At 34.3% G+C, this 14,047-nt stretch overlaps 1 long non-coding RNA gene across 1 annotated transcript in view; it reads right to left on the bottom strand.

Annotated features, from left to right (window-relative positions):
* Nucleotides 1-14,047, bottom strand: part of LOC148977625 (uncharacterized) — a 117,299-nt gene that overhangs the window by 20,863 nt on the left and 82,389 nt on the right. The window contains exon 2 of the long non-coding RNA XR_016169428.1: nt 8,502-8,583. This is a non-coding gene — a long non-coding RNA (uncharacterized LOC148977625). The remainder of the gene's footprint in view (nt 1-8,501; nt 8,584-14,047) is intronic.

Here is a 14,047-nt window from a genome sequence, read left to right as displayed (position 1 = left end):
GCAGACTCGAAATGAGAGGGGAAAAGGTTTCTGCAATTGGTACAGGCAGCATCTATCATCTGTTGATTGTCAGTTTGGAACCGGAGCGGTAAAATATGGAAGCCCACAGAGGCCATGCATTATTATTTTTCTGTCTTGCTGCATTCATTATCATGACAAAACAAGTTATTCTTGATTTTTTTTTTCTTGTTTAATAAATAAGGAATACAATGCAAGTATTTAGGTAACTTACAAACAGAGTTAGAAAAAAAAACTAAATTATACTAAGTTATATTCTGCAGGATTTGCACTTCTTCCTCACAAAGTCTGCCAATACTGGGAAGATCAAATTAATGCACCAATTCCATGGAAAGAATATTTTAGATCAATTTATAACACTACAGTAGATTCATATTCAAGAATATTCCAATTGAATAAGTTTTACAAGATAATTGCAACTAAAAAAAATGTTATATTTATATCACATTGAAAATAATGCACACTGCAGATTTTGTGAGGAAGAAGAGGAAGACCTATGGCATTTATTTTACTTTTATCCAAGTGTCCAAGTTTGGTTAAAGAACTTATCATAACATCACAAACTATTGTACTTGGTCATTTTACAGGTAGTTTTCTTGTGTTAAATACCATTTTATTAATAGGGAAAATGTTTATTTTTAAAACAAAAATATCATCAAGCTTGTGTTTAGGTCCCTTTAAGAATGTTATAAGGTCTCATCTTCTTTTAGAAAAGATAACAGCAGAAAGCAAAAATAAAATTGGATGAATATAATAAAAAAAAATGGAATAATATTCTATGTGTACTATAATTATATGAATCTTTTTAATATCATATTTATTCTTCTGTCATAATAGATTTTGTAAAAGTGTTAAAAAAAATTCTCATGTATGAATGTGAGGATGAATGTACTGTATAAGCATGTAGAGTTTCTGTAGATTTTGGTCTGTAAATTATATTTCTTATTAAATACAGATGAAAAAAAAACGAAATTTAAATAGCTTTTAAAAGTATTTGACAAAATGCTATATTGCTGATTTTATTGCAACTTTACAGATGAGCAAACTGATGCACCCCTCATTAGCATTGTTAGTCGAAATCAGTGAATTAATGTGCATGAATCAAAAAAGTCATTCATCAATTTGAGACCCTCCTTTTTAACCTTGCTAGCTACTTTATGCTTTTAGTAGCTGACTAATTTTTTCAGAAAGGTTGAACTACTTTAAATAATTATTAGCTTGCAGCTCGGTAAATTCAAATTCAATCCTATTCAATATTCATCCTGGCAGAATTAGCCTAAATATTCACACTTCTAAAATTAAAAGGGAAGACCAAGCCCTGCTATCCTGAAGAATTCATTCATAATTATCCGTCGCAGGAATAATGAGAAAACTCATGAATCATCTGGATGAATCCCAGTGACTCTGAATTGAAGTTGAATGTGGATTGTTATTCTGCAGGGCTCATATGGAGCTGTCAGTGGAGGAGCTTTCTTTGGCTACACAATCCTTACTGACAGCGCAGGAACTGCAATCATGTGACACGTCTGTTTCTATGGTTACAAAGTCTTCATTCCTGAAGTGAAGCCCAGCGTTTTTAAATTCAGCTGATGCTGGGTCAACAAATAGGCCATGTTACATTATCAGGGGTGACTAACCATCAGAAGATGTCGAATGCATATTGTTCTGCACGGGCATGTGGAGAATTAGCAGTGTAGTATTGAGATCTCCCTGTGTAAGGATTGCTTGACATTTCGATATATTGATTTAGCATATCTGTGCCCAATTCTTTAAGCCAATCTAAGATCCAGGCTATTAGAACATCGTGGATAAGTTTTAACTAAGGTTAAACGTCCTGTCTGATATGTGCAGGGCATGCAGATTTCACACAGATTCTTCCATTTGACCACAGATTTCTTGTATAGCACTTTTCACATATAGTTTAAGCTCCCTAAAAAGGATAAAAACAATGTTTATTTGTTTATTTAAAAGGATCCCCATTAGCTGACGCCTAGACGACAGCTAGCACACAATGTGTGCATCATATTTAAATTCTTCTGAAGTCACAAGACTAAGACTAATCTCTTCTTCACACATAAAGTCTTCCATCCAACTTTACCTCGAAAAACCTCATTGTTCATTCAATATTTCTGACATCTGGGAACCAATCAATGATGTCAAATCTAGTGCAAAGCTTCAACACATCATCTTTGAGTCCAAATGTTAAAGTCAGTTCGGTTTGAGAGAACATATAGAATGACTTATTGAATAATGACCTCATTATTAGCTGTCACATCACTCCAGAACAGGGCCAGAAGTGAACTTTTCTTTATGAACTTTATTAAAGGTGCAGTAAGTGACTTCAAGACTTCACATGGTTATCTTAGAAGCATGAAAAAAATAATAGAATTTGTATAATAGATTTATAAAATATTTGTGCTATAATTGTTTGAGGGCATTGTCCACTCATGAATTTGTGGGAATCCCCCAATTTGTGGGAATCCCTAACCTTAAGGGAAAGTTCTAGGAACGTTCTGGGAACTAGAGCCCGACCGATAAAGGATTTTGAAGGCCGATAACGATACATATATTTTTGGGTTTTAAAATCCGATATTCCGATATATCGGCTGATATATATATATATATATATATATATATATATATATTTTTTTTTTTTATGATTAAATATTGTTGGATTTCACACATGTGTAAAAGAAAAGCTAACTTTTCTGCACAAGATACGTTCACTCTCAGAAAAAAAAGTGAAAGCTGACACTGGGGCGGTACCTTTTCAAAAGTTACACTTTTGTACCTAAAGGGTGCATATTGGTACCTTCATGGTACATATTTGTACAATTATGGTACCAATATGCACCCTTTAGGTACAAAAGTGTACCTTTTTGAAAAAGGTACCGCCCCAGTGACAGCTTTTGTACCTTTTTTTTCTGACAGTGTTGGATACTTTTTCTCTATGTCTAAATGTTCACTCCTCACAAGTATAACTTACATTTTACAATGCAGGGACTGTAACTAGAGATATGCTAGTTATAAATACAGTAATCATTACTTTATTTAGGCAGAAAAAGTTCATTGTGGTCATTAATGTTAACGTTAGCGGTCTTCCACTGATGATAGTGGCATTAGCTACAGTAGCTTTGTGGTTAGCTAGTCTATGATGAGCCATAATTTAGCAATAGATAACATCATACTGCAAATTGTAAAACATACATTTTCATTATAACAGGCCAAGGAGAGATGATTGAAGCGTGTTTCGTCCGTTTTTATTTTATTTTTTAAATATTCATTTATCGGTCATTATAACTGCCGATACCAATATTTTGAAAAATGCTTAATATCGGCCAATAATATCGGTCTGGTTCTACTGGGAACCAAAAACTAACGTTCCCGGAACGTTCCCAAAACTTAAATTTGTTTGCTGGGCAGCTAGCAGGTTTTGAACAACATGATAAACCTTTTTTTTTTTTAATTGAATAATAATTAGTCCAAAGAATGTTCCATTATATTCGTATTTAACCAGATAAAGCATTTTCTCACCAATACCGTCCAGATCCTCTCATGTCCACCAGGCCAATGCAGGCCGGCTGTAGGGGACAGAATTGCTGGGGAAAACACAGAGGCATGCTGATTCTGCAGAAGAAATGGCTCCAATCACACAAGATTGGAAGAAATTGTGGGCCAATCAGCCCTGAGTGATCCCAATATAGCGTAAGGCTATTTGCAGTAGGGCTGTAATTGAGTGTTCAGGCCAGAACTGAGGGTCACTACCTGGAGCCAAGAGACTGACAGGTGAGGGAATGTATTCTGCAAGTGATACAACTAAGGGTGGCATCTCACACATAAACTCTGTTCAATTTCTCCTGTTGCAATTAGGTTTCGAGTGAAGAACTACACTGTCCATAATCCTGAAGCAGGATCCACCAATCAGAGAAGCTGCTGTTGCCATAGAAACAGAAAATGCACCAAAGAGCCCCAGCAGGGATATAATTGAGTCGGTACCACAATTAATATATTTTATAACTTGTATCACTTCAAATATAATATTTTTTACACTAATACAATAAATGACTCATGTAACAATTTCCTTATTTAAAATGAAGGAACAAAGGAGAAAAGAAAAGAGTCAGTAGTCAGTATGAAAGCATTAACTGACGGTGGGAGTTTGGTTGTGCATTTGCATAAATTACTAAAACAATTCCCATAATGCATTTCAGCATACTTCAAATAATTTCTTATCATGAGCAAACCCACTCTGATTCAATGCTTTGATCCCGGTCCCCTTTAAACCTCTCAATTCCCACATAGACAAACACATGCAGGGAGAGAAAACAGAAAACACACTGGTCATGTTCACTGGTCTAATATTACCTGAATTACACTATGAAACATGTTTCAAAACTATAAACGTCATCTGACGGACCACACTATGTAAATCTGCAGACCAACAGACATTAATCTAATCAGAAAACACAGTTACTTTCGAAAGGTTGTCAATAAAAAATGTTATCTGCTAACCGGCTAAAAAAACAGCTATAGACTCTTCATATGTGAACCCTGGGTTTAATGTTTTAATTACAGTAATGTGGCCCTCGGCATCACCTGTGCTGGTTCTCCAAAAGTAGAGAATCAGGATGAAACTATAGAAAATGTTCACTAAATATGGACAATTATTACATTAAAAATAGCACAAAAACATCACTAGAGAAACAAAAAAGTATCATCAAATCACTCAGGCTGAAAAAATATATCTCAAATCAAATCACTGAAAATCAAATAATCAAAGTCACAAAATGTACAAAACATCTGTTAGAATTTGCCATTGAAGGATTGTTTAACCGAAAGAAAAGAAAGAAAGATGCATATTGGAGACAGAATAAAGTCCTATCTGAGAGGACAGGCAGAAGCTGTTATCGTGCACAAATGTCTATTAGTAAGAGGCTAATATGGGCCACCAAGTGAAATGAAGAAGAATACATGAATAATTAAAGCTAATAACTCATCTCTGAAACACACAGGCATTGAGGGATCTTCTCAAACTCTGCCTCGACATTGTTTCCTTGGTCAGGGACAGTTTCTATTGGATCGTTATTAAAACCTGCATTTATTTGTTTGTTTATTTTTTAAGGAACTGTACTGTGAGTGATCACATGGCCTTGCAGCATTAAGCCTTCAGTGATTTTTGCCTTATGAACAATATAATGGAGGAGGAACAAAATGCTTGATTAGATATCATATCTATTTGAAAATATATTTTAATTTTTATTTTACTAACCCTATTTTATTTTTCGTATATCTGTAGCTATCTTTGATTGCAGTGTATTGTTTACTCTGACTTCCAAAGTACATACTTTATTATCCATTGTTGGTTTGTGCTATTGCACTTTTCAGGTAATAAGAGCCCCGGTGTTTGTTTGTATTGTTTTTGTACATTATATTTGACGTTACAGACACGTGATGTACATTGTTGTGTAAGTGTTCAAGAAAATGCAATAAAAACAATATTACAAAAACTACAGTACACCCAAACTAACCAGAAAACGATAATCGAACCGAGCTCACAATGCTTATCATGGGAAACGAAGCCACTTCTTTTCCTTTTCGAGCATCCTATTTAACTTACGAATATGTCAGATCAGATTACAGAAGTAAACGGGTTTCGAACAGCATTTAATGCCGACTTGAATCTTTAGGATCGTACGAGTCTCCGGGATAAGTGATCTAAATGAATGAGACATCAAAAGCCTTTGCTGTGACGTCCTCCCACTTCATCATCAGAACAGCCGAGCAGAGCCGAAGCGACAGGTAATAGCCTTACATTACAGAACGCCACAATCTGCACTGCTTCACTGGAGAGGAGAGAGCAAACTTCACTTTATCAATTACTGGCACTTCCCACAAACACCGAACACTTGGGGGTCCCATTACTAAAGCATCAGGGACACAATTCCCATGTTGTTTTTGAGACTACTAGATATGCTCGACTTTTTTGTCTGTGAGAAAGTATGATCGTTCAATTAAACAATTCACACAATTTAAAGGCCAACAGTGTACCTTCGCCATTTTGAGGTTACATGCAAAAATTAGTTGTCGCAAATGAAGTACAATAGAGGGTATGCGCGTGACGTCACTGTCGGCCTGCAGTGGCAAAAATACTGAGCGGCTGTATTTGTTATTAGCATGAATGCCACGAAAAAACAAACACAACACATATAAAGTGGGAAAGAGCTTTGAGATTGACTGTACAACTAGATTTGACAAAAAAAATCAGAGGTATATTTTTACAGACTGCGATAGAAAGAGGAGCAAATGGATCGCTGCAGTTCACAGAAACAACTGGACTCTTTGCAGTTATCGTTTTGTGTCAATATGCTGAATTTAGGTGTAAAACCATACCGTTATATATATATTAACAACTCATCAATTAAATATTTATCATTGCATTTTCTGCATTATTGGATGTTTTTTTAATAAACACTGACCAAAATAATAAAAAAAAACTATAAAGTTTTAGGGCTGGACGATATGATGTTATATATATGCTATATGTAACACTAATATAAGTGATCACCCGGATTTAGACCTACCTATATTGTATTTATACTTTTATTTTTGCAATCAGGCTCTCAAAAATTCTATAAAAATTTGTATTTTAGATTTATCAGCCAATAAATCGGTTATTGGCTCTCAAATATAAAGAATTATCGTTATCGGTATCGGACCGATAACCGATATAATCGGTTAATAATAATAATTTTAATATTGTGCATTTCTATTACTCATGGTCAAAAAAAATTTGTATTTAGATTTATCAGCCAATAAATCGGTTATTGGCTCTCAAATATAAAGAATTATCGGTATCGGACCGATAACCGATATAATCGGTTAATAATAATAATTTTAATATTGTGCATTTCTATTACTCATGGTCAAAAAATGTCTAAAGGGGACCATCAAAATAAAGTGTAAACAAAGTCCTAATTACCTTTTTATTAACATGAAATATTTGTTAGGAATATTTGTATATATTTTACTGCACAAAGGACAATAAAACCTAAATTCATCTAGTACCCACACTGAAAAAACAAACAAAAAACATGATGTCTATATGAAAATAGTGAATAATTCAGATATATATTGGGAAATTATATCTGATGCTAAACAGCTGGCACAAAATACAGGACACACAACACGACTGCTACAATATTATCATGTAAATGTTTCCACTGAATATGGTTTTGTAGTAGACTGCGACTGTTATATATAAAAATGTATAATGTGAAGCAACGTCTATTTAGATTAGGCAATCTCAAGACTACAATACTGCACTGATTGACTTTATACTCCTAAATCGACCATCATCACATTACAGTAGCAGCATCATAAGCGTTTAATAGATGATGCTGCCCAGGAGAAGACGATCATTAATGCCAGAGCTCCAGGGAAGAGACGCGGCCATGACTAACTGATCATCCCTAAACGAGAGCCATTACACCAGAACCAGGAATATTCTCCATGGTAAGACATAGAAAGGGAGTAATTGAGTGCGCTGGTCAAAAAAATGAAACCGTGTTAACGCTTATGAAAAGAGTGGACAGCAAAACAGATTCCCAGACCTTATCAGAGTCTGATACACATCCAAATCATTTGCTCTCTGCTTAACCCTCAGGTGCTCTTTGGTCATTTTTGACCGAAAAAATTTCTGTTTTGAATTTCTAAAAATCACAGCTTCATCGGAATGTTATGAAACTTGGTGACTTTTATGGCATTATGTATGTGAACACACACAAAAATTGAGGTCATGATCTGAGCATGCTAAGTGGTCTTAAAAAAATAGTCACACTTGTGGTCTTTGGTCAAAAATGACCCCCATAGGAAATGAATGGGAAATTGACAAAAACACAAAAATTTAAAAATTTTTATTTATTTTATTTATTTTTTCATTTTTTTTAATAAAAAATCATTTTTGAGATCGTTTCAACTATATATTCAAACCCACCAAAAAAAAAAAAAATGTGTTCATAAACATCTGGGGAATTCACATGCTTCTCCATAGAGAGCTGTACATGCTATCTAGTGGTTACACCATGATTCCACGCTTTTTCTCTATACTGTAACCAGATGGTGCTAATTTTCTTAAAAAAATATTTTTTTTCTGAAGGCCTAGACTCTATATTAAACTAAAATACTGCATTCATAATTTTTTGGAAAAAAATAATATATATATATAGAAAAATATATATATTTTCACATGGCAAAATAGACCATAAATATTGCATAAATATTAATAACTTCAATCAAATCGTCTCAAAATACTAAATTACAAAGAATAAATATTATAGAACAAAAATAAATTGCATTGGTTTTACTGGGATGGAGGAAATTTAAGTTTTAGGTGTCCGGTCACTTTTGACCGGGAAGATAACAAGTGTGACTCCGAAACGAAGAGCACCTGAGGGTTAATCCTGATGTAATGTTTGCAACTTTACCTGAGATAAATGAGATTCATTAAGAACTTCATGAGAGAAGAACACATCTGCAAGGACGCCATCATGCCTGCAACACTCAATCCTGCCAACATAGAAATAACAGGCAACTCGTTACAATCTGATTGGATGAGAAGTATTCAAAGTCCTTGTAAATAAACAAACGACAGCAGGTTGTGAATTACAGTGATTTTTTTCACGGTTAAAATCTGTTCTCAAAGTGCCCTGTGTTGGCGACATAGATATCACACCAATGAGTTCTGATAGTTCTGATGACATAACAAAGACATCATAAACAATGTCATATTTGCATTGAAAATATCATTATTGAGCGAAAGACACTTAATGACATTTGTCATAAACATGCATAAACCCTACTTCATATTCAAGACATATGTCATGGTTATTAGGGCCGCATTGACACAAATTTCACAATTCGATTCGATTTCGATTCACAAGCTTGCAATTCGATTCGATTCAATATTTATTATTTTGGATATCATTTACAATAAATGGCAAATTTTCTTAAGGGAATCAAATCTCTTTACTAATGCTGTAAACTATGGGAGTCTAGTTGTAGCCTATAGACTTCATTAGCCTAATATGAAGGTAATAATGAACTGTTTTGTAGCTATACAAACACTTAAATTACACTTTTATTTATTTTTATAATAAGAAGATTATATGAAATATAAGGATTTAAATGGTGGCTGTCATAAAAACTTGCCAAATTTATTCAAATATGCATTAAATATTGAAGAACATTAAGATTATAATGCATATATGTAATATAGTGTATATATTTATCAAAATGCTCCTTTTCTAGCTGACTAACGAGTTTACTGTATGTGGGTTTTCTGAGGTAAATATGACGATACATGACATTGATTACAAGCTGTTTAACTGACGTCTTTCCACTGCTGAAACGCTGATTGAGCGAATCAATGTGACATGATACGGATTTCGATAAGTTGTACTCTTATCTTTTAACACACTTTCAGATGCTCATCCATGTTTATTTCACGCTGTAACTGGTATTATTAAGCCGGAAGAGAGATCAGCGCTGCTGTCGGTCTTATGCACACCCCTTCAAGTAAAGTGTTACCCAACAGTATACTTGCATAAAACATGCTGACCCTCCTTTCCAAAATCACAATTAACAAAAGTATCAAATACTACTTTTACACAATTTCTTATAGACATAATAAAGCAATGCAATGCACATCCCAAAGTGGCATGCCTCTTGCTCACGATTAAGGCCAAAGTTACTTTACTGTGTTCTGTCTGCCAAACCGTGGTCTCAAGGCATTGTGTGTCCTTACCGTCTAAAGCAGAGCTTTCATTTCAGGGCAAAACAATGCATCTCATCTTTCTAAAGGCCTCTCATGTTTACAATGTCCTCTCTCAGACTGACATTCCCATAGTGCCCTATGCAGCGTGGCACAGTGCTTTGAAGCCTCTCTCTGTCGAGTGTCCTCTCTCACTCATGTATCTGGACAGAGAAACACTCAAAACAATCTAAAGCTCAGGGACAAAAGAGAACGTTTACTCTCTGAGCAAGTACTTGACACATGCAGGAAGATGGACCTGAGCATAAAAGAAACTGAAGGTGCATCTTAAAGGGACAGCCACAAAAAAAAAAAAGAAGATAATTCTGTGATCATTAACTTGTGCTTAAGACAATATAGACATGCGTCCTCTTTCATACAGATTGATAACATTTCCTTTTGATTGAAACTTCTTAATTATAGCCCTGATGGAGGAAATGGGAATTTAATACACTGTAAAAATGAAAATGCTATATCTAAGCAATGAAATTGTGGCAACAGATTACAAGCAATATTATTAATTAAATTGAACAAATTAGAATTGAGTAATAATTTATCAAATAAATTCTTTAAAGTTCAAATGATTGTGACAAAATACACCGTAAAAATGAATATGCTTATCTAAGCAATGAAATTGTGGCAACAGATTACAAGCAATATTATTAATTAAATTGAACAAATTAGAATTGAGTAATAATTTATCAAATTAATTCCTTAAAAGTTAACCAGTCAAATGATTGTGAAAAAATAACTGTCAGCCATTGGCCCAGAAGAGCTCAAGGGGAATATGACCTTTAGCGTGACACTAAACTACTTCCCCGAGCGCTGATCATTCTCAACATCTTTCTCAACAAGTCTGAAAACGAACAAACCCAGCAGTGAACAACCTGTCTTCACACAGAGCGCAATCAACCCCACAGTAATCAACGCAAAATGCCTTATTTTGATGAGAATGAGAGCGGGGATTTATTTTCTGGAATGGAATGAAGCAGGAATGAGCCAGATTGGCAGGCTGTGTGTGCGACTGACTGCATTAGACTGGCCTGCCCAGTTAATTAATGTGTAGGCTGCTCTGCCCAATGGGATTCTGGGCCATCTCCATCTCCAGTCACTTTGAATCTGGGAGCTGCCACAATCGGACTACTGGAGAGCCAAGATCACACCAGCTCTTTAAAAGATTGGTTTGCTCTGTTGTCTAAGTCATGGGAAGCTCTTCCATCACTGACTGTTTTGGGTGGAAACAAACCCATTTCACACACACACACTGATCACGTTTGCATGCACGTTTTTCAGATTAAAGGAATATTTTGGCTTCAGTACAAGCCCAACAGAAAGCACTTAACCTCCTGGAGACCAATGTGTATTTGGGGTCCTTGAGATGTCCTTTTTTTCAGTTGCTTATAAACATATTAATGGCACAGGTGAAATTACACTCTATTTAGCACAAACAGGGATACCATAATATGTGAGCAACATGTATGTACATGTTTGTATTTTTGAGAGAATATTTATGCGTGGTTATTGAAAAAACTAAAAATGAAAGTTTCTGAAATAAGGCCACAAAACACATACGAAATATGCGTCCACAAGACTTTTGACTAATTGATGTTGTTGCCTACACTCTTAGAAGAAATGGTTCTACACTGTAAAAAATATTTTCAAGATTTGTTATCACAACATATTTTCTTTTGTGAAATCAACTTTATAATAATTTATTTAGTTGAGATAACTTATTATTTTGAGTTTCTGATGGTTAAATGAATCTACTTCATTGTATTAACTCACTTTTTCCAGTTCAATCAACTTAAAATTTTAAGGCAACCCAGTTTACTTACTTTTTTAAGTTAAACCAACAATATTTTTTTACAGTGTAGTAATCACAAATTTTTTTTCTTTTGTCAAATCAACTTAAATAATTTATTTAGTTCAGATAATATATAATTTTGAGTTTCTGATGGTTAAATTAATATCCTTCATTTTATTAACTCACTTTTTCCAGTTCAATGAACTTAAAATTTTAAGGCAACCAGGTTACTTACTTTTTTAAGTTTAACCATCAATATTTTTTTACAGTGATTTAGAACCAGAAATGGTTCCCTCCCCCGCTTCATATATGGAACTCCATAATGGTTCGATATAGGACCTTTTTTTTTTTTTGGTAAAAGGTTCTATTGGCCAAGTATGGAACCCCAGGGTTCTATATAGAACCCAGAGGAACCCTTTTATAAGAGTGAATAGAACCTTTTAGGGGTTCCAAATACGTAGCGCTGATGGAACCTTTTAAGGTTATATACTGTATAGAACCTTTTCTTCTAAGAGTGTAGGGTATTTCTTCACAATGATCTGAAAATCATCCTCCTAATCGTTCACGTAAAACTGTGAATTGGGTTATATTGTGAAAAAAACATTTTTATTTATTTATTTATTTTTTGACTACCACAAAAACACTGATGGGTTACGAGTTACAGTGATGCACTCACAATGAAACACTGTAAAAACTGATATGATCAACAAGTTATGACGTGTTGTTTAATTGCTTTAACTCATCACAATAAGTTAGGCAATTTTCTACTTTTTTATACAAGTTTAAGTTGAAATGACTTAAACATCCAAGTTGAATGTACTTAAAAACTGCTATTTTTTGTTGCAGTGAAGTGAAAGAGGGCAATCTGTTATCATTAGACAATATGTGTGTAAACGTGAAAAGATGCTCACTATACTTTTCTGTGTTAAGTTATATTCTATTAAACTTCATCACAATTTCAACATTACATCTAAAATACTAAACTTTATTTAGCTGTTTAAACAGCTTTTTTTACCATGGGTTTTAACATAACAATTATTGTAAGAGTTTTGCTTCACATTTCTGCTTTTAAATCTTCCGAAAATTGGCCCCATTCACTTCCACTGAGTGCCTCACCATAACCTTGGTCTTTGCTTTTTGAAAGAAAATGTAGTCTTGTCAAAATAATGTTTTTGTAGCAATCAGCATAGTGCCACAGATGCCAGAATATGTGTTTGAAGACCAAGGCTTTGTTTCGAAAATGTTCAAATGAAATGTTCAATTCACTGCATTTTCCACTAGAGGCAGTAAAACACCAGCAACTTTTATCAACACTTAAATAAATATGATTAACTCATTTTTATTTTGTGTGGTTCCTTGCACAATAGTATATTATGACCTCAAAACACTTTTCTCACAGTGTATTATTTGTTAACTAATTGATTTGACATTTGCAAAAAATAACCATTTATGTACAGTATGCTTCATTTTTAATGGCTTGAGCAAATGTTCTTGGTTTTTTGGGGAATTTTATCATTATTATTATTAAAATACATTTTATTTATAGGCGCCTTACATGACACTCAAAGGCACATTAAACACAATAAAACAATCAACATATTATTACAGTCTGGAAAGACTGGATACACACATGCAAGTAATCACCTAAACGCCTTCCTAAGGTGAGATTTAAAAAGTTTATTCTTTCAATAAACTCTTTTTCAGTTCCTTTCACAGCTTCAAAGAAAAGAAAAGTTGTTTCCTTTCATGAAATGAGGCCTGTGAGGTTAAACCTTGTAGTGCCACAGAAACCCTTCAAATCCTCCCTGACTCTCCGAGTTCATTCAGCTTCGACAGAGACTGTGTGTTTTTGACACAGTTGCTATGGCAGCGAAGAGAGACAAACGGGCCACTGTGTTTGGATGCGCCGGCGTACATAAACGTCTCTTGTCTTTCCTCAGATTACGGTTCAAATGCCTCTCTGTCTCACGCAAGAGTTTTACATCTTTCTCTCGCTCATATTTAAAAGAATGATTCACCAAAACATTTAAATTCTGTCATCATTTACTCACCCTCATGTCATCCAAAACTAGTTTACCTTTCTTCTACGCATCCCAAAAGATGTTTAGAAGAAAGTTCACACAGTTGTTTCCCATACAGCAACAGTTCAAAGTAATGATTCAATTTTCAACAACTCCTTTACGGACAACAGTGCTTTTTCAGGCATTTCTCAAACTTTACATCAGCCTCTATTGAATCAGCTTTTCTGTGTGTGTGTGTGATCTACTGAACTTAAAAAGTCATATAGATTTGGAATAACATGAGGGTGAGTAAATGATGACAGACTTTATATTTTGGCCAAACTATCCCTTTAAATTCATACAAGACAGAGTTTTGGAATTTATAATAAGACTATTGAGACAAATGATTCCCCATAT

The sequence above is a fragment of the Pimephales promelas genome, chromosome 8, assembly GCF_988280905.1.
Source record: "Pimephales promelas chromosome 8, fPimPro1.hap1.1, whole genome shotgun sequence".
NCBI lineage: Eukaryota > Metazoa > Chordata > Actinopteri > Cypriniformes > Leuciscidae > Pimephales > Pimephales promelas.
The sequence above is the reverse complement of the archived record's forward strand: the minus strand, read 5'-3'. Positions and strand labels throughout refer to the sequence as shown.